At 40.2% G+C, this 22,648-nt stretch overlaps 1 protein-coding gene across 1 annotated transcript in view; it reads right to left on the reverse strand.

Moving 5' to 3' along the window:
* Positions 1-18,495, reverse strand: part of RALB (RAS like proto-oncogene B) — a 54,127-nt gene extending 35,632 nt beyond the window's left edge. Inside the window, exon 1 of the mRNA XM_059820189.1 lies at positions 18,461-18,495. The gene's annotated coding sequence lies outside the window, so the exon portion shown is untranslated. The remainder of the gene's footprint in view (positions 1-18,460) is intronic.
* Between the last annotated feature and the right edge of the window lie 4,153 nt (positions 18,496-22,648).

The raw sequence follows: 22,648 nt of genomic DNA on the forward strand, positions 1-22,648 counted from the left end.
TGGTGGGGTAGCCCTGTATGTCAAGGAGTGTTTTGATTGTCTAGAGGTTGACGATGGTGACGATAGGGTTGAGTGTCTGTGGGTCAGAATCAGGGGGAAGGCCAACAAGGCAGATATCATGGTGGGAGTCTGTTACAGACCACCCAACCAGGATGAGGAGACAGTCAAAACATTCTATAAGCAGCTGGGAGAAGTCTCACGATCGCTAGCCCTTGTTCTCGTGGGGGACTTCATCTTACCAGATGTTTGCTGGAAATACATAATGGCAGAGAGGAAACAATTTCGGAGGTTCCTGGAGTGTGTGGAAGATAACTTCCTGACAGAGCTGGTGAGTGAGCCAACAAGGGAAGGTACCCCGCTGGACCTGTTGTTTGTAAACAGGGAAGGACTTGTGGGGGATGCGACGGTGGGATGCCGTCTTGGGAACAGTGATCATGAAATAATAGTTTTCGATTCTCAGAGAGGTAAGGAGGGGGTTAACAGAACTGCTACTGTGGACTTCTGGAGGGCTGACTTTGGCCTGTTTAGGAGCCTGGTGGACAGATTCCCTTGGGAGGCAGCCCTGAAAGGCAAAGCAGTCCAGGAAGGCTGGACACTCCTCGAGAAGGAAGTCTCATAGGCACAGGAGCAGGCCACCCCCATGTGCCAGAAGATGAGCCAGTGGGGAAGAAGACTGGCCTGGCTGAACAGAGAGCTTTGGATGGAACTCAGGAAAAAAAACAGTAAATACATTAGCAACAAAAGGAGGGCTAAGGAGAATCTTCATCCTTTACTGGACGTGGGGGGAAACATAGTGACGAAGGAGGAGGAAAAGGTTGATGTACTTAATGCCTTCTTTGCCTCAGTCTTTAATAGTAGGACCAGTTGTTCTCCGGGTACCCACCCCCTGAGCTGGAAGATAGGGACAGGGAGCAGAATGAAGCCCCCACAATCCAAGGGGAAATGGTTAGTGACCAGCGGGTCACTTAGACACCCACAAGTCTATGGGACCGGATGGGATCCACTCGAGGGTACTGAGGGAGCTGGCGGAAGGGCTCACCAAGCCACTTTCCATCATCTGCCAGCAGTCCTGGCTAACCAGGGAGGTCCCAGCGGACTGGAGGTTAGCGAATGTGACACCCATCTTCAAGAACAGCCGCAAGGAGGATCTGGGGAACTACAGGCCTGTCAGCCTGACCTTGGTGCCGGGGAAGATTATGGAGCAGATCATCTTAAGTGCCATCATGTGGCACGTACAGGACAACCAGGCAATCAGGCCCAGTCATCATGGGTTTATGAAAGGAAGGTCCTGCTTGACTAACCTGATCTCCTTCTATGACAAGATGACCAGCTTAGTGGACGAGTCTTTACTACCTAGACTTTAGTAAAGCCTTTGACACCATTTCCCACAGCATTCTCCTGGAGAAACTGGCTGCTCATGGCTTGGATGGGTGCACTCTTGGCTGGGTAAAAAACTGGCTGGATGGTGGGGCCCAAAGGGTTGTGGTGAAGGGAGTTAAATCCAGCTGGCGGCCGGTCACAAGTGGTGTTCCCCAGGGCTCAGTACTGGGGCCAGTTCTATTTAATAACTTTATCAATGATCTGGATGAGGGGATTGAGTGCTCCCTCAGTAAGTTTGCAGATGACACCAAGTTGGGCGGGAGTGTTGATCTGCTCGAGGGTGGGAAGGCTCTGCAGAGGGATCTGGACAGACTGGATCGATGGGACAAGGCCAATTGTATGAGGTTTAATAAGGCCAAGTGCCGGGTCCTGCACTTGGGTCACAACAACCCCATGCAACGCTACAGGCTTGGGGACGAGTGGCTGGAAAGCTGCCCTGCAGAAAAGGACCTGGGGGTGTTGATTGACAGCCGATCGGCTGAATATGAGCCAGCAGTGTGCCCAGGTGGCCAAGAAGGCCAATGGCATCCTGGCCTGTATCAGAAACAGTGGGGCCAGCAGGAGCAGGGAGGTGATTGTCCCCTGTACTTGGCACTGGTGAGGCTGCACCTCAAATCCTGTGTTCAGTTTTGGGCCCCTCACTACAAGAAGGACACTGAGGTGCTGGAGCGTGTCCAGAGAAGGGCGACGAAGCTGGTGAGGGGTCTGGAGCACAAATCTTATGAGGAGCGGCTGAGGGAACTGGGTTTGTTCAGTCTGGAGAAGAGGAGGCTGAGGGGAGACCTTATCGCTCTCTACAGTTACCTGAAAGGAGGTTGCAGAGAGGTGGGTGTCAGTCTCTTCCCCCAAGTGACAAGTCATAGAACAATAGGAAACGGCCCCAAGTTGCACCAGAGGAGGTTTAGGTTGGATATTAGGAAAAACTTCTTCACTGAAAGGGTTGTCAGACATTGGAACAGGCTGCCCAGGGAGGTGGTGGAGTCACCATCCCTGGAGGTATTTAAAAGATGTGTGGATGAGGCGCTTAGGGACGTGGGTTAGTGGTGGACTTAGCAGTGTTAACAGTTTGACTCGATGATCTTAAAGGTCTTTTCCAACCTAAACAATTCCATGATTCTATGATTATATATATATTTTTAATTTAAAAGTTGAAGCCATTGTGATTAGACACAACTAAAATCATGTTTAAGGGTCAGAAATGCTTCTTTTTCCCAAATTTCATTGGAGCTACACTGATTCACAGCACAGAGAACTGCATTATGTACTCACAAGAAAATTCACCCACCCTTCTACCTAAACTAATCTCCTCAAAATAAATGACTGAAAACCTAAATTCATCTGATATTTGTGGCATAAAAGAAATTGTTTGCTGAACAGCAGTGAACCTTTGCTTTAATTTGGTCTTATCTTTTCCCTTTTATTACAGGGCCATGTTTTAAGACCTTGCAAGCTGTGTTATAGATTTTCTGCCCTAGAGCAAATTGGGCAAAGAATGGCTTTTTTGGACATTTTTTGATCAACTCCAGCTTATTGAACATTGCTATATCTTGGCTTTCTCAAATCTTGTTTACTTGATTTGACATTATCATAGATCAGAGCAGAATCTGTATACATCATATACTGCAGATCTGCACCTGTACTACTGCTGTGTAATGCAAATGCTGAACGAATTAATTTAAGAAGTTCCATTCAATCAGAATGAAAAAATAAAGTTTACAGTAAATAAGAAATAAGCCCAAGCTGTCTAAGAGTCTTTCAGAACTATGATTGCCCTTAATCACACAAACTACCTTTGCGTAACTTTGAGATATTTAGTAAGAAGCTTTACACAACTTTTCAATAAAGTAAACTTTCACTTTTCAGAATTGCTTCTCTTTATTCAGGCATTAATTTCATCCTCAAGCTGGATTTCCTGAAGGGCAACAACAGACGTTTATCTTCATTTTTTCTCATCAGACTTTCAATAGCAGAAAATGAATTGGTTTGCTCTGGCTCACGTAACTATATTTATTCCCCTTATAACCCTTGTCCTTTTTTAAGGCTTTCCTTTTTCTATGCAACAGTTCTCTAACATTTTAAATGGAATTACAACCAGGTCATAAGACATACAAGGCCTGCTTTTCCCCTACTTTTTTTCTTCCATACTGATTACTATCTGTGAAAGCATCTGCAAAATGCTAAATGGCAATTGATACAGATTTAAATCACTACAGAAATGGTCAGATAATGGAGAAGGTGGCCCATAATATAAAATTTGAATTCTCTGGAAGCAATGCACAATGCATCAAAATTAATGTGGAATCTTTGAAAACAGAAAATGGAGAATTAGCCCAGAAACTAGTGGTCTGATTCTAAGCAGCACCATCTGACACATTGCTGTCTCTGAGCATTGGATTTTATAGTGATTTTTTTTATGCTGTTTTCAGTGTCACTTGGTTATTTTCTCTTTGCTCTTAGCCTTGGATATTAACAATTATATTATTGGAATGAGAGAAGGGATGAAAACTGATTAGTTAGGGAGACTATTCCGCAAACTTTTAGTGTCCATTGAGAAATCTGAGTTGCCATAAGTAAGTGAGGTGTTTGGTGGTGCATGCCAAATTAACTGTTGGTCTCAGGACAGTTTGTATAGTGTAAAAATCAACTTTATATTGAAGCATTGTGATCATTATTTGAGGTGAACAGAAGAAGGAAGTATACTCCCTTCAAGAACTGGTTTCTGCAGATAATGAGTGGTATCTGCATATATACAGTATAAGGGAATAAATAATGTTTTTTTCCTTCTGCAGATCAGTAGAAGACTTCAGTCTGCAAACCTCAAGCTTGAACTTGTGGGTCGCTGTAAGTTAATTGATAAGGTTAAAAACTAGCATTGGTCATTTATACTGTGCCTGGTTCATAGAAATAGATGGACGATGCCAAGCAGATAATATAAGCCTGCCCAGGGAAGCTAGAGCTGTAAAGGCACAGATGCCACCAGTGTAGTCAATATAAATTGTGATATCTTTATGAGAGCAATGACTGTTCAGTGTGTGCTGTAACTGTTAGAAAAGATAGATCACTCTTGCTTGTAGTGTCTCTGGTTTAGGAAATAGTATTCCATGCAAAATGGATCAGCTTTAACAAGGACTAAATACACCCCTTGCCTAGCATAGGATAGTCTTTGGCTTGCTATTTGGGGCATTTTCCTACTAGATATGGGCTCAGATCCCCTTAGAAGAGGAGGAAGTTGATGTCTGGTTTACTACATGCTAGATAGATGCTGTATCCCCTAAGACCTTGCATACAAAGGATACATCTTCTTCCTGCGATTTGAAAGAAAAGACTGCTACTCTCTTCTTCCTTCCCTCTTTCAATTTATGGAGAGGGGCAGGATTTACAAGATACTCTCTTCCTAAGTCATCTCCTGTCAGCTTCCCACTGAACTTGTTGCCATGCATAGATTACATTCAGAGAAGGGATCTGAGAGTGTTACTGAATCTTACTGTATTGGCTTAAGAGGCTACTTTCCCCAAAGCCTGCCCAGTCCTTTTGTCAAAGGTCTTAAGAGAGCGGTAGATGACAATGTTTGTAATCTTAGCTCTTCCATTTAACTGTTATAATTAATTTAGGGTGCAAGACACTTAGGACAGCTAAGAGGCAGGTACACAGCTGGGAACGGGCAAAGTAAATGGAAGATCCAAAATGTTTAACAATTTATCTTTTCTTGACAAATGCTTTAACCCAACAAGTTATTTCCTTGTAAATTTAGAAAAGATCTTTAAATAGATCAAGCCTGAGATATTATTATAGTCTTGTGGCAGCTGCCACTTCCTTCCAAGAAAGGGCAGCCCTTCATGCTCTTTGGAAAGCAAAAATGCTATGGATTTGTGCATTGTGGCTGAAGATACCCATTATGTCAAATGCAAAATGCAATAGTCATGTCACGTCCATGCTAGATTCAGCTTGATGTAGTTCTGCCTTTTCAGTTTCTTTTCACAGAGCCTAAGCAATGTGGCCACCTGCTGAATCTCTCTTTTGATTAGCATGTAAAGAATCCTTTGTTTGGATCAGCTGGACTCCTTTGACTTCTCAACACTGAAGGCTCAGCAACAGTTTCCTTGTGCCGTTTCTTAAACCTCCCCAAGGGTTTTCTGGGGATAATTTGGGAAGCTTTCAATTCAGGAAAGGATGGTTAAACTCAGTTCCTTTTCCACTTAGCTGATTTGTACTTTCTTACTTTGTTCTATGATGTTAACGGAGACAGGTCTAAGCTGCCATTTCTGAATACAGTCTGAATCACGGCAGAAAGAGTTGCAGCACTACTCTGCATGTAGAGTTCAAATTTCCTTAAACTTCAGGACTCATCTTTAGTAATTGTCTAAAAATGAGCTCATCTTTAGAATTCTTTCTAGAATTCCTTGGCCAAAGAGAGCTGTGATTCTTGCAAAAATTTTCAGTACAGTAAGCCACAGCTTGCTTTTCTGTCATGATGGTTCTATGTATCTTCATAGAAGTTTTGTTTCTTAGTTTGTCATGCAAACAACGCAGTTAAAAAGCAGAAGCAGGTAAAAACTGCAGCATGAAAGAAATTCAAAACCTCTTGATGCGGCACTATTTTGCAAATAGAAATAAAAGGTTCACCTAGGACTCTTACCTGTGTTAGAAGAATTTATTATCTGCATTGAAAGATAGGAATCATTGTAATATGATTCCAGAGGGCCTTAAGAGACCTCAGATACATGAGTTTATTCTAGTTAAAAGAAAATGAGATTTATTCAATAGCTGTGGGAAATACACTGTCTCATCCCCAGAATTTTCCAGCTTGGTTTAAAGCTGTCCTCATGGGGTGACTCCACACACAAGTTCATTCTGCCTTGTAGTTTAACTGTTGGCTTTTGACATAGCTGTTGCATGACACAGGTGAACTACCTGATAATTATCAGGTCTTGCTTCTCAGAAATAGGTATAAATCAAAAGTAATCTTTCCTGTCAGCTCCAAAAGCTGCAAGTGTAAAAACAAGTAGGTGTGATTGCCATGCTTTGTCTTTGGTTGCTGCACCTACAGCATCAATTTCACCAGCAACTTTCATCTCCTCCCTTTTAAAAGCTTATAATAGAAGGGCTGCTCCCCTTACCATGTTAGTTGTAATAAATCTGCAGCTGTCATAAAGGAGGATACTGCATTATTTTACAGATTTCAAGGTCACAAATCAGCAATGAAAACGGCTGTGGAATTTATTTCTCAAAAAAGATGGTTTCCATATCCCTCAAGCTAAATATATGTTCCTTTTGGCTATGGAAGAAATAAGGCTTTTTATGCTTTTCTGGCCAGCAAATGGAGGCCCATGCTCACATACCCCTGTTAGAGACTTCATCCAGTACAAAGCCATCATTGACAGGAAGACCAGCCTCTAAAGACGACCGATAAAATGTCTTTCAGCTTTTTTTGACACACATTCCTACTTCATCTAGCAAATTTCCAACAACCAAGCTTGCTCTGTCACAGGTTTGGATCATGGGAAGACTCTTGAGCTGCTGCTAGAAGAGGTATGAAAACATGCTGGTCCAGATTAGGAAGTGCTGGCCAGCGGACAGAGCTACGATACATTAGGTGGCACCACACTTGTGGCTACTCCTGGTCTTACTTTAGATCCACACCACAGAGCTACTTCCTATTTGTATTTTGGTCCCCATGAACTGTTAGCTCCCTGAGAAGCATGCTTTGTGTTCCAGGATGAGAATTTGAGTCAATATTTATTCTTACTGATCGATATTAATTCTAGCTCCATTTTTGTTAGATTCCAAACTTTCAACTATTCATTTGTCAGTAGAGTGTCAATGGCTTGTTGCTCCAGAACGTAACTCATTTGTACTCTCAATTCACCAACGCAGCCTTTTTCAGCATGCCAGATAGACTGCTCCAGTTAGTTAGGCAGCTAGAACTTTCATTCAAATCCTAGGCTTTGAGCGTAAGCTTTTTCTCATAAGCTCCTGATGATTTCCAAATCTACCAAAGTAGTTTGCTGGCAACCTTATTTTAGTTATATAAAAAATGTTTTAGTTCCAGTTCTTATTCTGTTCCATGTACAAACATTTCATTCTAATTCTGCCAAAACTTTGCCCCTCTTGTTCTAGTTCCTGGTAATAAAATGCATAGCTTCCTGGTCTGCATCCTGTTAGTGCTGACACAGGCTCCTAATATCCAGTGTGGATTCATCCCCCCAAGGACAGGAAATACTCTGCTTTGCTCATTCAAATCTGACCAGAAATAATGTGGACTAAGTTTTAAGAGGGAAAGTTTAGCTAAGAGCATGAGAGTTAAGAATGTAACAGTCGGAGTTATAAACACAAAGGGTAGAAATATCAGAACTGGCTTTAAAGTCCTTGATAAATGGTTACAGTAATAGTAATGAAACATAGCCTGAGAATTTAGCCTAACATCAGCATTCTTCTTTGTATGTTTTTCCTTTCTAAGGTTTTTGTTGTTTTTTTGCTGGTTCTTTTTATGTATTCTGGTCTATATGACTTGTTATTTACATTGGTTTGAGCATATACCAGTTTCAATTTATGTTATTTAACAAAGGTTTTACAAGTGTTTTTGCAGTTTAATGTTGCTGATAATAACTTGTGTGTGGAGTCACCCCATGAGGATGACAGCTTTAAATCTGTCGTTTAAGCTGCCATTTGTGTCAATTTGTCTAAATGCTGTACGTGGTTAACAGTGGTTGGTTCTTGAAAATATTAATATTACAAAAACTGCCTGTGGAACTGGCAACTTCTAGACAAGAAGCAAAGGACTACTAGGACATGAGAGACCCAACTCTGACGTCCCTTTCCAGGTCAGAATAGAATTGCTTTGTCTTAGGCGATATGGCAGTTCAGTGTATAAAGACAGGCCGTTGTTTTTCAAACTCTGCTATTTAGTCACACTGAATACATTTTAAATTCACAGGTTAACAAATAGTATGCAGTAGTTGTGCAGCTGAAAGGATGAAAGTTCTCAGCTGAGGATTTTAATGGGACATGGCATAAATATTTAAGTTGAGGCGTAGCATAAAAAGGTGAAAACTGTCCAAGTGTGCTTGATAAAGGGAGACAAAGACAGGTAGGTCCTCAGGTTCTTAATTTTACAGCTCCCTTGAGCAAATTAGGAAGTCCAGTATAGGAGAGTGAATTTCAATGGGCACTTTTCACACCCGTATACAAAATCATGGCTTCTCTTTCCTAACCAAATCTGAATATCCTTCTGCTTAAACAAGGATGGGTAAGGGATTTGCTGTGTTAATAGGGACTCTCTAGCTGATTTAGCATGACTAGGCAGGATGCTCTCCTTCCTCTGAGCTTGCTAATGAGTATCAGGAAGAATTGCCTTCCTTCCCGGCGCTCAGCTTGCTGCCTCTATAACATCCCCTGCCTTTACTGGCAGGGCTTCCTTGCCAGATTCCAGCACAGATATGCACACACTGCTAAAAAAAGGGGGGGGCCCAGCCATTTCTGATGGGTGTAATAATCTTATTTCTTTCTTCTTATCTGTTGTATATCATGCATAAATAACTGCCATGTTTTACCTAGTGGTGAGTGTATTTTGGCTGTGAAGGACTGATCTATAATTAACTTTGTTATTATAATTATTATAGCAACATAATATTTTGGACATATAGATTAATTAGTTTTAGAAAGCAATCGTGTTGACACCTTAGGGCTTGAAATACGCTGTATCAACAGATCTGAATATGTTCACAGTTGTAGTGATTTTTTTCAATTCTAGCTGTCATGTTCACATGTTTCACCCCTGTAATAATGGACTTTTCCCACTGATGACTCAGAGGAAATAGCCTCTCCACCCAGTCTTTCACAGAGTAAAACACAGCAGTTTCCCAAATTTTTCACTGCAAAAAATTGCTATTGTAAAGCAAGAATTTAATGCAACCCCAAATACTAGCATAAATATGTGATCAAATTGAATTTCATGTAGCTTGTGACCTCGTTTGAAACTGTTGTGGCCTCACTAGTTATAAAAGTGCCTGGTTTGGGAACCACTGCTTTATACACTGATAAACAGCAGATGTGCATTTCTGAGTTATATTAGCAGCCTATAGCACAAGGCAGCATAGAGTCAGCATGTCCTGAAGAGACGACTAGGGTTATTTAATGTTTGCATAGTCTAAAATCGTGGGAATGAATCTATTAGATGCAGCATTACTGGCCTCCCATCCCCTTCAGTCTTCTTTGTATCAAGAGCTATGACCATATTCCATTCCAGTGACTTCAGCACCAAATCTGGATTTACATTGGGATGACAGAGTAGAATTTGACTGCTATTCAAGGCAAAGCTAATTTGCATTGTAAAATTACTTCTTGTTTCCTTCTTGATCTTCACTAATTTGCATAAAGTTACAGACATATATGATGCCTTAAAGGTGCATAAAGACAAACGCCCCTTCCCTGTAGAGATTACAATCAACAATAAGAAATAAAAACACAATATAAAGAACTACTGCCAGGAGGCAATAGATTCTTTCCATGGACTATGGTTTTCTATGGGACATGCATGTGCTTAGTAATTCTTAATCTACAATCAGTCCCAGTTAAGTACTTTGTTTCTTTTAAAGATGTAAATAGCAACGCCTAGTGGATTACCATAGAAACACTTTATGGAAGAAATGCATTTTAGGAAGGATTTAAATGAAGATAGCATTGTGATTTCTTCCAAAAGACTTATCAGAAAAGAATTTACAGCAGAGAAGAATAGCTCCTGCCTTTTCATCACAGTTACTTTCTGAAAAACAAGTACTGAAGAGAGATAAGGAAACTTTCTTGTAGACTATTCCTATTATCAAATAGCAACTTCACTCCACCCTTCCCTTGTATTTAGCTTCTTACAGAGTGCCTGGAGCTGCAGTTTTGTTACAAGACTACCCTCAGAAAAATCCCCTGCCATTATCAGACATCCTAACAAAAGAAAGAAATGTATACTTCTTCCAAAGAGGAAAAATGTAATTAACTGCTATCTATCAAAATCAGGAAAGGTACCCCTTTAGCTTGAATGAAAGTTAATGTAGGTTTTCCCAGTACTGTAACTGGCTGCATGTGCTGAAACCAAGCCATGGACACATCCAGTAGCAAGCTTCCTCAAGCAGAAGTTTCAGCTGAGATTTTCATCCATCTCAATTACTTAGAGAGTCTCCCTGAAGATAAAGTAATTGTTTCAACTTGTATTTAAGTGAGTGCGCTCAGTTTTGGTAATTCATACATAGATTATGTTAAAATTAATCTGATACAGTAATTCTTTCCATTGGCTTTTAATCTTCGTATTAGCTCAGAATGGTGCCTGTTGGCACTAGCGAAAAAGCACTGCTGTCGACTCCAAGGACAGCAGCTTCTTTTCAATCCCCAACAGCGCTATGCTTCCTGAACTGAAGGAAGATAGGACCCAGAACCAGCTGAATGTATCCACTTGAATAAAAAGCCTGCAAGATTAACCCATAGATCCTGTATCGTTGTAAGCATACAGAATTCACACTTACTGAAATTATTTCCAAAATTACAAGAAAATCACAATTCCTGCAGTTGTGCAGGGAAATCGAGTCATGCATCACATGCAGATGGCCAAAGAAGAGAGAGACACAAATATAATACAAAGAATACAAGTATAAAGAAAAGAAATGTATTGTCATACATTCCTTCTCAGTGAGCAATACCTACAGCGACGTTAAGTGTATTAATAGGATAGTCAAGCCCCAGAGGCTGCATGAGCCAGATCCCCGTTTAAGGACAGGCGATTGACAATCAATAGCAGCTCATTCAGACAGAAGCACAGCAACAACTCATCTGTATCAGGGTGCTGTTCTTGCTCACCTCTCAGAAACATGGGGAAGAAGCATCCTCCCTCCGTTCCTTCTCTTTGGGATAAGGCAGTAGCTTGCTCCTTGGAATTTCCATAGAAAAGGTGGTTGGTTCAGGCCAGACAGATCCTGCAGACCAGATTTGGCCAGTGGGCTGCATGTTGAACCATGCTGGTGAAGAATTTTCAAAAGTAATCTGTGTCAGCCTGACTACATCCACTGACTGTGCTGTGAGTTTGTCCAATGCTTTGGAAATCACCGTCTGTATCTGGACAGAGACTCTTATGCTATCCTCAGTCTTTGTGCAAACCTTCTCTTTGCAATAGGACACTCTCTGCTTGTAGTAGGCCTACACAATCCTCTTTCTACAGTCTGAGACACTGGGCAACATTAGAAAGGAAATTGTCATCACCCAAGAACTTAACAGACAGCTTATGGCTTTTGGAGTCATCCGTCCTTACCAGAAACAAACAGAGACCAGTATGAACAAGCTGAAGAATTCTATTGAACTCATAATTCTGACAACTCTAGCCAGTTTTATTTTTCCATGGTTACCTTATTTGTTGTCACGACTCTCCATTCTGGAACAGAAACGCAGTGGACAAAGCATGGGGTTAGGAATTTAGTAATTTAACTGCAGCCTTAACAGTAGTTCCTACGTACTATGGCAATGTGGAGATGGTTGTGCAGTATTACGCAGGAAAGAGTTCTGCATCACAGTGCTGAGGTGGGAAAAGTACTGTTCATGATTGTGTTTCATACTGTGTTGCTACAGTATAGTTTTAGTAAGGAAAATGCTGTAACCTAAAGGTTTCTGTCAGTTGGGCATGCACTTCGTTTGTAAGACTATGAGAGTAGAAGGAATGTTCATCACTCAAGTTTAAAAAGTGCCTTTTGAGTAAAAACAGGGTCTTGGCTGACTGAGTCTGAGACAAGCAGGACTGAAGGAGGATGGCATTTAGGTCACAGTAGTAGCAAAACTAGATGAGAAAGCAGAGCTTTAAAAAGTGTCCCAGATGGAAAGGTTTGGGCTGGAAAGGAAATGAGAGGAATGGAGGGTGCTGCTTACTAAGGGGAGGAGATAGGAAACAATGATGCTATTGTGGCAGTGGAGCTGATGAAGGTCAGAGAAGATAAGCTCTAATTTGCATACTTTCAAAACACTCATGCAAAGTTGGTGGGGTTTTTTTAGTGAAAGACTGGGGCCAAGGGACATTGTGGCCAGCGAGTTTGCTGTATTTATATGAGCTGTAATCTACAGTGCTTTAGTTTTTCAAGTGAAAAACAATGCCTTCAGCAACTTTATGCAAAGGATATCTGCTTTGCATTAGACTTGCGTATGCCTTCTGAAGCATTAGCTATAAACCTGAAGATCTGCACTTTACAGGAAGCTCTGGGAGGAGTCTGTCCAAGCTACGGTATCTGGAGAAGTCACTGCTGGACATGGAACAGGCAGCAAGGCTGTCAGGTTTAGCTCTCAAGAAGAGATACTAAGCAGAGTATTTCCACCTTGAACACATGCTTTTGTGACCCCCAGTTGAAGAACTGTGCCCAGTCTTTAACCAGACATGAGAGACAAGAGTCCCAAGGGCATGGGACCATAGCTGGGTCTTGTAAAATTAATGGGGGGAGCCCTACAGGGGGAACCCTGTTAAGTTTCTTTTACAGAAGTTGCTTATACAGACCTATCTCCTAGGAAACAGTAGTTGTCCACATTAACATTCTTTACCTAGTGCTAGATATATAGAACGTGCCTAGGTTCACTGCTGTTTAGATTTCCCTCCTTTAGCATTCCTACAGCTTGCCAGAATGTCTGCTTCTGCAGAAACAAAGGTTAATTAAACACATCCGCCCATTAGAGCAAGGAGTGAACATTACAATCTGGCCCAGAGCTACCTTCTTCAGCTGTCAGCACTGAAAGACACTTGGAACCACAAATTAGTTCCTCAAGCAAAACTAGTTTCAGCAGAAACTGCCTGTTTTATTGAACAGAGAAGTCCTTCCCCATATTTACAGTTTCAGCTTGTACTTGCCTTGCTGTACCTAGTTCCAGCAAGGTATTTTGCAAGTGGCATGATCCAAGATTTTTGGATCTTTATAGTGCCATGATTAACACATAATAAGGAATGTTGGAAAAAATGTACCTTGCCTGCATTGCTAACTCCACCTTTTATAATTAATATAATTTAAGGTAACTGATACTGGATTTTTTTGTTACTTGTGGCATTCCTTACCTTTGTACCTTTCACTGTGCTTGCATAATGAACTAAACCGGCCAACTCCCTCATTATGCATTTCTTTTCACTTTCTTTTCCGTTTCATTTTCTGGCTCTGATGTATAAGCACCATATTACCACAAATGCTTTCTCAATTCTGTGAATCAAATCTACATAATAATTTATTCTTTATATTAACTCTTCAGAGTAGTACTATGGCTGTACCTCAGTTTCCCTCTCACTGTTGTATGGGGAATGAAGGCAGACAGCATATACCTTTCACAAACATGTACTGTTACCATGCCTATAATCCCCACTGCTTGAAGAACTGACATTCCTAAAATGTTTTATTTCTGTGCTGAATCAACACAACAAGGCTGCGATAGACCTATTAAAGAGCGGTGACTAGTAATGAGATTCCTAAGGTAGGCAGGACACATTGAGGTTTTCGCTGAAAGTAGGATCTTAAATAAAGTTAATTATGTAAAATAGCATGATGTCTACTTAATCATAAAGGCTGGCTTGTTTTCTATTCTCTTCAGTAATAGATGAAGCAAGTATAACTCTCTCTACATCCAAAATGCAAGGCCCATATTTTTCAGAGCTCTTCTAAAATGCGATACTGTATTATGCATCCTCCATTCTCATTCAGATTACCCCAAACAATTTCTGATTTTCTCAAGCTGACTCATTCTTCATACCTATTAGCTGAATTGTTGCTGAAAAGGATTCTCTGCCCATGAACTGTATGTGCATGTATTTAATTTCTACTGGTTTGGTTAGTTTTGCTCAGACACACAGATCACAAAGTCTTCTTTCCATTCCCAACCTGGAAGAGAACACCTAGGTACATTATAATTTCAAACCCTGTTTTTCACAAATATTATCTAATGTTTGATTAAATTTTTCAGCTTCTCAAACATTATTACCATTACGTTTGATGGGTTAATAATAGGAACTATGGATAAAAGGAGACATGAGTGAAGAGCCACAGAAAAAATTGCAATTATTTGCATTGCTTTCTTGAGTTTGGTTTCAAAGTCTATGAAAGTCAGAGAAGTGTATTCTTTGTCCACTTCGTACTGGACAACTCCTGCCTGGTTTTCAAAAACCCATTTGAAAGGCAGCATCTCTAAGCCCTGATAGATGGGCGGAGACGCAGTGTTGTCTCGCAAACCGCTCATCACTTGGCATCAGGCCATTTTCTGAAGTCTGTGAGAAAAACACCTTAGTCTCTAACAGAAGCTGAAAGCAAAGTTGGAGCAGTACTCTGACTAATATTGCATGGTTGATTACTGATGACAGAGCCCTAGTGCCAAAGTGTAAAATATGCTTTTATATTAGTATTTTTATTTAACTAAATATTTTAGTTAATATTTTAAAGAGAAGATAAACCCAAAAGGAAAACAACACGGTAAATTAGAAGTATTGACCACAGAGAGGAAACAGAATGGACTTCTTGGAACATCTCTCCCTGGCTTGTTACCTGGAACCTTCTGTCTAGCCCCCAGTTCAGTAGGCAAGATGTGATTCTCTTCCTCTTTACAAGTACAACATGTTAAATTACTTTTGATTTGTTTCCATAAATACAGCATGCCAGTGCTTACAGACTGATTTTACCACCTAGGAGCTTTACTTGCATTCAGCAATGAAGCACTTGAATTTTAAGGTATTTTGTTGTTAAATTGCATTTAAGTTGGAAGGCTGCGTACACAGCAATGCCCTATTCATTACATATGGCAAAAGCCTTTGCAAAAATCTTGGAGCTGACCACAGCCTTGTGCTGCTTGTCTCACACACACCAAAACCACTATATGAGGCAAAGCATTGTATAAGGGTGTGTAACAGACAGCTGTCTCTATAGCCAGGTTTAATAGGAAGCAAGCCACGATAATATTATTTCTTCATTCGCTCTCCTGAGCCTCTTTCTGTCTTATGCCTATGTACATCTTTTCTGGGCCATTTATTCTTTCTTATACTGAAGAACACTATCGAACAGGTAAGATAGTGACGATTGGAAACATTTATATATGTCCTATCAGCGTAAACAAATATGTGGACTATACTCAGTAAAGCTATAAAGCTGCTGGAACACACTATTAGCCTGAACACAGGTACTATTAATTTAAACATGTTTTCAAGGATTGCACCTCTTTATGTACCAGTCTATTCAGAGATGACACAGCATATAGTTCAGAACTGCACTTCTAAGCAGATATTCCTTCAGACGCAATTTTGTGCTTTAGGCTACATTTTCATCTAGTCGTGACAGCGTAACCAACCAGCAGCCTCTTTTGCTTTCTGTGGGGCAATAACTATGCTCCATTAATTAAAGCTATGGGTATTATTAAGTGGAACTACTGCTGAGAGTATGTAAAAGAGCACTGCTACACTGACAGCAAAAGATTGCTCTGAGTTTTCAGTGTGTTCCTTATTATTTTGTGGAGATCTGCTTGAGTGTATTTTTTGAGTTCAGGATCATTGTAAACAAAACATACTCAGCTGATATCTGAAGAAATATCTGAAGCAATATCTGAATGAGAAAGACTAAAAAAGTCCTAAGCAAGGAAACCTTTTCCAAGTATTTCAGCTGCTTAGGTGATAAAAACATAATACTCCAACACAAAATTGAGAACAATTATTTTAATCATTTAAGGAGTTTGTTCAACTTTAGAGTTAAGTCTGGTTTGATGATTAAAATACAGGGGAAGGAACCAGAAGACATAAACTCTATTTTCAGCCTTAGCACTGACTCACTGTGTGATATTAAGCAAGTCACTTAATTTAACTGTCTCACTCTCTGTCTCACCTGTAAAATGAGGGAACCTACCTCACAAGTTCTTTGTGAAATTAATTAATTAAACATTTGCTGCACACCTAACATTTCTTGGATGTAAGGTGGTGGAAAATTTATTATTAAACACATATATAAACAGGATACAAGAGCAGAGCTGGGTGGTTTCTATAAAGGAAACTCACGTCCCTTTCATCTTTGAATTTTTTAAGCATGACAACAAAATAATTAACTACAGGAAAAACTGTGGGTGAAGCCCTTGAAAAGAGTTTAGAAATTGAAAAAAAAAGCATAGCCACAAACTAGACAGACCAAACTATAACTAAGAATAAACATACTTTGCTATTCTTCAGTAGAGTGCACAATTAAAAGGCTAAGGTGAGTTTTTCTCTCCTATGATATATAAGCAGATTTACATCTAATGGAAGTGAAAGGCAGCAGAATTAATTCTGGAGAAAGCAAATAATAATGTTTCTTTAAAAACCCATGTTTTTTACTGAACTCATTGCCACACGATGTTGTTGGAACCAAGATCTCAGTGAATTCGAGAAACATTTATATGGAAATGTGAATATCCCCTGTGATATTTTATGAAATGAGTTAAAAAACCCTCATGTTGCACAGTACAAGTCAACTAATAGCTGATAGGCATTAAAAAAAAATCTGTGAAGCCTATTCGACAGCTGATCACTCTGGACTGACTTACAACTGTATCAGAAGCACCTAGTACAGGCTGCTGTCGGAGGAAGAAACCTGGAGTAGGTGCACTAATGGTTGCCTCTAGTACAGCAATCTCGATGCTATTGAGGCTAGACTGAGCAGCACACGAGCACATCTTTAGCATCCTTCTACTCTTTTCATAACTATGTTGTAGAAAATGGCAGGTTTGTTCTGTCATAAAATGAACTACATAAGCAGCAGAAGAGGGTCCAGCAGCTTTTAACTGAAGAGTTTTTACCTCACAATGCAGTTTAGCAGATAACAAAAAGCAATGATTTTTACTAACATTGTGCTGTGACCCTATGAATGAGCTGATGAAAACCACGGTGAGCAAAGAAAAAATGGTTGAAGTAGTATGATCAATGACATATTCAAAGGTTATGTGTTTCCTGTACAGTTGCTTGCCTCCCCAAAGACCATTTGGGGAAAGGACACAACTTATTTGCACTTTTCTGAAGCCAGTTATTGTTATCTTAAATATTCACAAAAATATCACAACTGCTTTCTGTTGGTTCCATTCAAAACAGAGTGAGGCCTTTATGTAAAGCATGGTCATAAGTATTTTACAACTTTGGAATGAAGTTGGTGTTTGGTACTCTACCAGGGCAACATGCACAGGAAAATTCAGATTTTCTATCCTTTCAAAAACAACATTCCAGGTTAATAAATAACTTCTACAATATCATTTGGTAGGTACAAATGCAAGCCGATTATTCACTTTCTTTGTAACATTTTTTACACCGCAAATTCTGGATCATACTATGTTATTCATACAATAGAAATATAACTATAAATATATTACTGATATATTTAACAACTTTCTACTACAGTAGCATTGCAGAGACACCTAGACAAAACCTTAGGCCCTCCACCAAGAATGGCAGAGCCTTTAGCTCTGCATTTCAGAGCCAAAGACCAAGATGGAGAAGTGCAGAAGTAACAACAACTACACGGGTTATGTAGTTATACTAAAAAGAATCAATGACTCACTGTTAATGTTTACTTGGCCTGTATGCTTTAGGGATGAGTGGAGATCAGTGCAGAAAACTAGCTCTTTTATTCTCCTTTTATTTTGCATATTACTAGCTAGTACTACTGCATTCATTAAGTCAAGCGAGATTAAGAATAAATGAGAGGTGCTTGTCATCCAGCATTAATACAATGCCATATGCTCATGCACAGCTGCTTGTGTATACATTTTAGCAGCTGTTTTTTCCTGTCTGTCCACAGCGAATGGGTATGTTGCCTTGCAGAGTACATGTACCTTGGCCCTTTCCTACACCTAGCCCACACCTTTAACCCAGTCTCTGCACCCCGAGAGCCTCACAGGTTGCTGCTATCCCTTTTCTCACCCCAGCTGGGCCAGGGATCTCCTTTCTCTTCTCACTTCAGTGATGGAAAATGACAGCAAGTTCTCCTTTCACTTGTATTTGTGTCCCTAGCTGCGCTCACATGTAAACACACAGAGAAGTCATCTTTCTCCGATACAGCTTTACAAGTTTGCTTTCTTAGCTGATACTCACTGTGCTTAAAGGGTCGTTCGTCCCAGAGCAGCAATTTCTTACGAGTATGAATAAGGCAGGCAGGCGGATGATGGCATAAGCAGCTCCACTAGAGTATTACAGACCAATTCACAGGATGACTGTAGCTGGACTCCTCCTAGTGCCTCAGAAAGCTGCAAGAAAAGGGAAGGGCTCAGGATATGATATCACGCACTCATTCTAAAAACAAGGAAACTGTTGTAGATGCTTGAAAAAGTAACAGCTTAAAAATTCCTGAATGGCCAATAACAGAAAATTAGTTTTCTGCTTCACCTTCCCTACCCTCCCCAGTGAAAAGTTTCAATAAATACAAATTGACAAACTTAGAAAACAATATTTACATCATTACTAGGACTAGCCTAAGAGATGTATAACAGCCGAGCCACCCCAGAGCATTGCTTAGTGTTGCCTGGCGTTGTCTGTTGTCTGTGCTTATGTCAGATATTAAGCTTTGAGCTTGTTGCCAGGTCTGTTCAGGCAAATACACCGGTCCCCAGCATAGCTGGCTCTGCAGCCACAACTGGGTTTGCGTAAGCGACCAGGGCCCGTGTGTATCCACTCCTTGGCAGTACCCTGACTTGTTTATTGCCTTTTTCAGTGAAAGTAAAGTCTTCTAAAGCACCTAAGTAACTTAGGATTGCAATTAATATTTCCTAAAGCAATATAAGCAAACAGGCTTGTAAATCTCATGGAAAGTCAATGTGATTTTGTGCAGATTTGCCGGGGTAAGTTTTACTCCTCAGATCCCTTTCTAATTGCAAGCCTGCTTTAGAAATAATAATCTATTTACAGGGCTGTATTATTATAAATTTATTTCCCAGGTCATCATTTACAGCCTTTAAAAAAGAAATTAATAAACTTTTGAAGCAAAGCAGATGTCCTAACTCAGCACAATTGTTCTTAACCTGGATTTAGCTTTGAAGTTTGCTGTTTCTATTTCAGATCCAAAGAAGCACCTGTGTGCCTGGAAGCTTGTCTGTTCTTTCCAGCTTTATCAATTGGCCTAATAAGTCACTCATTTTTCTCTGAAGTTGTCAGGATATTTTTGTTTCTATTATAATCCCATAAAACACTCTCAGAGGAAAATTTAGCGCAGCTTCAAGCACACAACATTTTTATGTTGTGTTTGGAATTGCTAAATTCTCTGTTACAGCAGTCATTGTGCTTGCCTTTCAGATTTTTTTGTGTTAAAAATTTCCTGTGATATTTTTCATGTAATTCATCCCAGATTCGGGATTAAGGCCACCCATGAGTGGTATATTGTAGTTTACTATAATTTTCAAGCTCCTGTATTGGCTTTTAGTTTAACGGCTTGGATTTTGGGGAACTTTATCACATTAAAGCAGTTTAGTGATTGGGCATTTTATGTGTCAGTATTTGTCAGTACCCTTCTACTGAGCTGTGCAACAGGGTGTTGCTCTTGCAGCTCTATTGTTTAAACAGAAATATTTTGCTGCCAGATTTCTTGTTCTATTTGTGCTGTTTGTTACTGGACTTTCAATTTCAGGAACAACTTCTATTTAAGAGGATAGTGGAAGAACAATACTTTATAATATAGTATTTATTAAACAGATGCTGGTATTACCAATGCTTGTTTATCCAGTGGTGATGCGTCTCTTAAATAAAACAGCAGTAGCAGCAAAATAAACTGGAACACAGAACCTTTTTCTTCATAAAGATTCTAGGGACTTTTTAACTAATTGTACTTCTGAATCAAGGATCAATCATCTTTAATTGTTCTGTGTAGTAAAGGATAGTGACTTCTCAAATCGAGCAAACACAAATTGTTTGTGAGGTTGAGGACTGTGAATTAAGATCACTAATACATTCACTTAGCAGAATTTGGGAAGGCCCTTCTCAAAAACTGAGATACAGTTTACATTTACATTTCTGTTCCTCTGCTTTCACCTTGATTTTTAGTAGTACTATAAAACCTACATAGGTGATCACCTGGATTTGAGAAGATGCCCCACAACAGCATAGACTTGTCACAGCTCCCGGTTTGATTTGGCCATTTCATGTATTCACACACTGGAATGCAAACCATACTTTTAAATGTTCAGAGGATGAGGGAGCCGGAACTGCTGCTTGCGATGAAGGGAGCAGGGGTACCTCTGGTCTGGTCCTACTCCTCTCCAGCCCCTCAACAAGGTTACTCTACAGCACACATCTGGCTGCAGCACCTGGGTCATCGCTCAGCCCGAGCTCCGAGGAGGTGGGGTACTGCCTGCATCATGCTCCTATCTCAACCTGCAGGAAATAAAACAGATGGTACCTTGGAATATTCCAGCTGAGGATATTCTGAAGACAACACACACATTAGTAACCAGGCCTTGAGTCCAGACAGATGAAGCAAGCCTAGACTAACCACAGGCATGTTGGTATTGATTCTCTTCTTGGTTCTCTACTGATTTTAACATCCATCTGACTTCATCCTGAATTACTTCAGTGCAAACAAGATGAAAAGCAGACTAATTGTCCACAGCTCTGTTTTGTTGTATTTCTTTTTCTTCTTGCCAGAAGACCATCTTTCTCTTAGATTCTTGCGTGTTGCTTCCTTTTCCTATTCTCCTTCAAGATTTAGTTAGAATTATGGAATCATGAAATAATTCTGATTAGAAGGAATGACTGGAGATCATCTGGTCCTTTACCCACTCAAAACAGGGCTATCTTCAAAGTTCGGTCAGGTTGCTTAGTGCCTTGGCTGGTCCAGATGTGAATATCTCCACGGGTAGACATTCCAGTCTCACTGAGCATCCTGGTTAAGGGTTTGACCATCCTGACTGTGAAGTCGATATGAAGTATAACTCACGTTCCTCTGTGCATATATAAGGCTGGGATGTTTTCCCACATTAACATACAGCATCTGGTAGTAAACCTGTATGGAGAAGTAGTTTGAAGCTTGGGAAAGAGGTGGGAGGGAACTATAATATGGGGAAATGAGGAAAATCCAAGATTTTAGTTTTATAGAAGGCAGTAAGAGAGACAGTGGCGAGCAGGAGTAAAAGGGATCCTGGCAGGGAGGGAGAAAAGAAGGGCTGTTTCACAGGTCAGGCAAGGTTGAGTGTGAGAGGATAACTTGGATGATGAGAAGGCAGCAGGACCATAACTAAAATGGTCACCACCTCCAGATGTGGGTACCTCTTACATCCCTAAATAAATCTTCAACAGTGCACCATAGCTAAAAATATCTTGCCAGTTCTGGCATGAAGTTGATTACAGGAGCTTGCACATAATTTTGCTTTCTTAGGTTCCCTGTGCAATTTCAACTGGATAGTACACTTCACATTTAAGACAGCACAGATATTTTGGTCTGCTACTGTTCTGTTCCAAAGAAAGTTGCCTTTTGTAGGAAGAGGTACAGGTCTTGCAGCATACAAACATAGACAACACATGATACTTCTACTGGAGTTTGTTTATTGATAAGTCTGGTTTCAAGCACAATTGTCTCAGAGATCTCTGGACTAAAAGATGCTTTATAAATATATGCAAAGATTGCTCTTCGTGACAATACCAAGGAGTTGGAGCAGTGATGAGAAATTTTAGTAGTGAGCACTATGAGGTATAAACCATTTTCCAACACTAATAAAAAGGAAAAAGAGAAAATGGAGAAGAATTATTTTCCTTTGCTGGTTATTTAATTGCTCAGGAAAATTCAGTGTGACTGTTAAAATTGCTCTCAGGTGTCCAAGAGCAACACTAGCAGCAATTGTGTTTTGCAGTAGCATAAAGAAAAGAGGAATATGGATGTGTGAAAAGATGAGAAAGTTCTTTAAGAAGGGTAAGAGGAGTTTGTGTTCCTAAGAACTAAAGTCTAGGTGATTTAGAATAGGAAATCACATTTAGTGATGTAAGCATGTTAACTGATGAGTCCTTACAATACCGTTGTGACATAGGGAAGGATTATGCCTTGTTTTGACAGATGGAGAAACATGAACAGAAAAGGGTAAGTTCTTACCAAGATCCTTGCCAGCTTCTTTCAAAGTAATTTCCAAGGAAGATCTTTCCCTGCAGAAAACTTGTAGCTACAGACATGTCTCCAAGTTTCCCTCTGTTACTATGGGAGAACAGAGGTGGTCGTAGGTGTTGAAGCTACTGGCCTGGCCTTTTTTGGAGCTCTGACTGGATTATAATTTGAACAGAGAACAAGCAGAAAGAACCTTTTGTATA

The sequence above is a fragment of the Gavia stellata genome, chromosome 8 (assembly GCF_030936135.1).
Source record: "Gavia stellata isolate bGavSte3 chromosome 8, bGavSte3.hap2, whole genome shotgun sequence".
Lineage (NCBI taxonomy): Eukaryota > Metazoa > Chordata > Aves > Gaviiformes > Gaviidae > Gavia > Gavia stellata.